Source organism: Dunckerocampus dactyliophorus, chromosome 9 (assembly GCF_027744805.1).
Source record: "Dunckerocampus dactyliophorus isolate RoL2022-P2 chromosome 9, RoL_Ddac_1.1, whole genome shotgun sequence".
In the NCBI taxonomy this organism is placed as follows: domain Eukaryota; kingdom Metazoa; phylum Chordata; class Actinopteri; order Syngnathiformes; family Syngnathidae; genus Dunckerocampus; species Dunckerocampus dactyliophorus.
The window spans coordinates 13666783-13671400 of record NC_072827.1 but is presented as its reverse complement, the minus strand read 5'-3'; positions in this window follow the sequence as shown (position 1 = coordinate 13671400).

Sequence of the window (4618 nt, the reverse complement as noted above, 5' to 3'; positions counted from 1 at the left end):
GACACGTTTTTCCTCTTAAAATTACAAGTTCATTCTCGTTAAATTGTGACTTTTTTTCTTGTTAGAATACAACTTTATTCTTGTATAACTACAGCTGTTGTTTCAATTTCTGCTGGGTTTTTTTTCCCCCGCAACTATTTCAACTTCTAGTAAATTTCGTTCTTGTAATATTATGACTTTGCTGCCATAATATTGTGGCTTTATTCCCATAATGGTATAAATTTTACCACAATCTAATTTCCCCCCAAAAATACATTAGTTGTTGTTTGGTTTTGTTCATAATATTACACCTTTAAAAAAAAAAAGGCCTTTTTGTCTATGACTGTTGTAATTATTACATTCAGCTAATTTGTAATTTTTTTTTACATAAACTAATTAGGGAAAATCTTTTTTTATATGTTTTTTTTTTGTGAAGTTTAGCCGTGGAATTCTGTTGGACACTTAAATTGATGCATTTTTTTCCAATGGCACTTTTACTTTGGTGAACAGAATGAATACTGACTAGGATAAACACATTGTAACCATTTGCTTGCTAAGCCAAGATTTATTTATTTAAACATGCAAGTTCCCCCGTTTCAACATGATGTGCACATGTGCATTTCTGTCACAGTCCATAATTTCCTGTCAGTTCTCATGAAAACGGTATTTTGGAAAAAATCCGTGTGGAGGAGCTACCAACAGTATTGCACAAACGCAAGATAAGCCCAAAATAAAAATGCACAAGAAGTGAGTCATAAAACACATGTACTCCATGTTATATTGAGCCAAGCTCTCCCAATCATGTAATATGTGGCTGGAGCAGATGAACACTATTGGAGAAAAAGCACACCGTGGTTGGGAAATAGTGTAAAACAAATAGAAAACCACAACTCGACCGAATGAAGTCTACTGTAAATCAGATACATTAGCAGTTATTTTCCTGGCAACGCTATGATAGACTTATTTTAGGTTTACTTTCCGGAAACAAAGGAACAGCTTTTATTGAGTCATACTGAGTTGGAAATGCGAAATGAAACGCAATCACCATGTTACTGTAAGGTTAGGGAGTGTTAATGTTAAACAGCCAACACCCAGCTGACTCCTGCTTTGTCTAAATATAGAAGACATGTGATTGAACAAGCATTCGCACCAACCTTTTCATGCGGTGACCTTATTATTCCAGGCTCTTTTCTGCTGGGCTGCTGAAACTTAAGCAAGTGTACTGACATTTATGTGTCAGGGGTGAGACACCATCACGGTCGTTGCTACCGGACATGCCTTGACCTGTTACCATGGTGACCTGGATGCGACCACAAAAAAAATATCCATTTAAAAGTAGTATTTAAGAAATACATTTTTTTTTTGTATCAGGCCGTCAGTGGAAAAAGCCAAATCTTGCTTTTTAAAGCTTTTGTATGTAAAACTTTGCCCCGGTTTTTGTACACCGTTGGTTATCTTTTTCCCTGTACTTTATCCTTCCGTACAACCCAGTGGTCAAACAAACACATTTTTTATTGAATGTGGCTGCTGAATAACCCGACATGGGGCCAAAGAAAGTTGCGAGTGGCAGCAATTTCATAAAAGGCAAGGAACACTTTAGAATATGAAAAAGAACTCATCGCAAAGTACAAAGATCCCTTCCCTCCTCTCCTGTGTTCGTCTTCATAAAAAAAAAGCAAAAAAAAAGTAAAATGTTCATTTGTCCATTTCCTTCACCATTTAGAAATATTTCACACTTTTCTCTCGAACTATATTTATACTATTAATATTTTGGGGTGTCTGGAACAGATTAATTTGATTTACATTATTTCCTACTGGAAAAAAGGGTTTTGTTACATTTTGTTTTTTGTCTGACCTTTCGGAAGAATAAACGTTTTTTTCAAAAATATGTTAATAAATCAGTCTGTTTTGTGGTTGCATATGGCCTATTATTAGTAAAAACATGCATATTTACACGAATGTTGCGTATTTCTTGCCTAAATTAAGCATTTGCAAGCTTTAACATGGCTAAATGATGAAAGAACCAAATATATGGCGTTCAAAACACGCATTCAAAGGCGTAAACGTATTCTACATTGGTCATTAGGTGTCTGTAATGTTCGGTGAGACACACCAGCACCAGACTTGATAGCCGGAGCAACAGGCTTTTATTGCAGGTTTGAATGATGTCACAACAGGCACAACGCTGAATTTCAACTGAACCCCCGACGTCGCTCTCCTCCCCTAGGGAGCGCATTTATGGCAACACACACATGCACACGTCTTATTTATGTCTTAAAGGGCTTATTTACTCTTATGTCTACTATATTGGGTAACACAAGTGCAAAGGTGACTATAGGGGTGTTGTTTCATGTCTAGAGGGCTCTAATGATGTTAAAACCCATATTTAGAAGGTTGTAAACAGGTTTTCTATGCTCCAACTACAAAAATATTCCACTTTTAAATAAGGAATCCTGCTTAACTTATCACAGTCAGGCCTGCAACCTGCGATAAACGAAGGAAACATCCGAGGTATCACCTTTTTTTTTTTTTTTTTAACAAACTCAATAGGCTGTATTGAACTGTTGAATGGAACTAGAGCACTCAGTAGTGTGCAAAAAAAACAATCACTCTGAGCTTCCTCAGAAAGGTATTCTTGAGATTCAGTCCCTGAGTCAAGATTAACGTCATTCAGCGACCTATAGTAGTATAATGGCAGTGCAGTATTGTAGTCCAATACTGCACACCTTGCATGTCTGACTACAGTAAGAAGTTGTTACAAAGTTGGAAAAATGTGTTTATTTTTAATATCACCTGGGACATGTTTCTAGTGATGGCTTTAGCTACAGAATTGTTCTACTGGTGAGTCTGCAGGATTTCTAGAATTAGGATTTACATATTGAACATGCTCACACAGTACCAACACTCCTTGCAGTCGTCATATGGAAAATTGCTTTCAGTGCCACACATGTACCGTCAAATAACAGCTAGGTACAAGTAAAAATGACATTCATTTATTTGATGTAGAGATGCTCGATGTACAGTGCGGACAGCAAAGTGATGCTATGGTCCAATACAACACAGAATGGAAGGATGCGCTGTAAGGGATGGTGATATGTTTGGGATGGTGGCTCATGGCTGCCCCCTGGTGGTTGACTGTTGTACATTCTTTCATCACACAAATAAATCCAAAGAGTTGATTTGTGATTCAAGTCTTTAATAGATGGTAAGTGACGGAAAAAAAACATTTAAAAAACAGACTCAAAAACTTAAGCTGATGTTGCATGAGTTATCAAGATTTTAAAACGTCTTAAGGTAGTTATTCAATTAATAAATAAACCAAAGTCATATTTATTTACCGAATAAAATCCAGTGCTCCTCTTCTATTTGCGCTAAAGTGAAGAATTTCGAACTGGTGCATTGTGTTGTAGAGAGAAGCAGATCTTGAAAGCATCAACAAAACACGGTGGCAGGCTGGACAACTAAAGCTTTTCACAAGGATACCAGTGTGTGCAACTTCATGGGAACATGTCAATGGATTACAAACAAACTAAAGACTCTGTCCCGCACGCGCCGTTTAGCGATACGTTTTTTGGACTTTACTCGTTTACCTAACTTCACATACGTGTAGGTTTTCATGGCTGTCTGAAGTGTGACAGTGGCTCAAGTATACGCTTTCAAAACAAGCTACGCTACTTAGCACAGTGGCTGGAGAGTGAGGCGCGTGTGTGACGTCATGGAAAGGCGACTGGTGTGTAAAAACTACAAGAGACAAGATGGCGAGTTTTTGGTCGGTTAAGAGTGACTTTACACGCCGCTCGTTCCTCATATTTAAACAATGTTTTTTTCCAGACGTATTTAGACATTACTCACGCTGTTCTGTCTACCGTCCGTGGCCAGAAGAAATTGAATTTGCCGCCTTATGACATAAATTTAGACGGAGGCGGGCAGAATCATTAAACGGCAGTATGGGACAGAGCCTTGAAAGACACGGATTCTACTCGGCATTATCACTCAGCTTTTCATTCAATAATAATATTCATAATAATAAAGCAGCACTGTCTAGTTAAGGCTTACATGGAATCTGTCTGGGTGGAGATAATTCTATAGTAAGAGGACGTCCACAAGAACATGATGCAGATGAGAAAAGTAAAGAGAGCGGGATATGTAACCACTAAATGTACAGCAGCCAACATTTAATTGAAAAAGAATACCACATGTATGGACCTGCACGTGTATTGCTTTGTAGCCGTCTAAGCAGCTTTCCGTAACCAATGACAAGCTTACTAGGACGCTGTTAAAAACCCGACAGCTATCCAGCTTACCGGAAATATTAGGATTTTTTTTGTTATGGTTGGAATCATGGCTAAGGAATGACAGGAGAGGTGAGGGAGCGGGCCCCTTGCCTGAGCAAGCGCTTGACTTAAGGCAAAGGTTAACGTCACTACTACAGTCTATATGTGGGCAGCCAAATATTGTGTTCACAGCTGTGTGAGGCTACATGGAAACAGACAGCTTTTGTCTGGAATCTGGCAGCACAACATCACTTAACCCCCCACCCCCCAACCTCTTTCCATTCTGGACTTCACCTGCCATGGCTGCTCTCTGACAGGCAAATCAAATTTGAGTTTGGGGTGGAGTTTATATATATATATATATA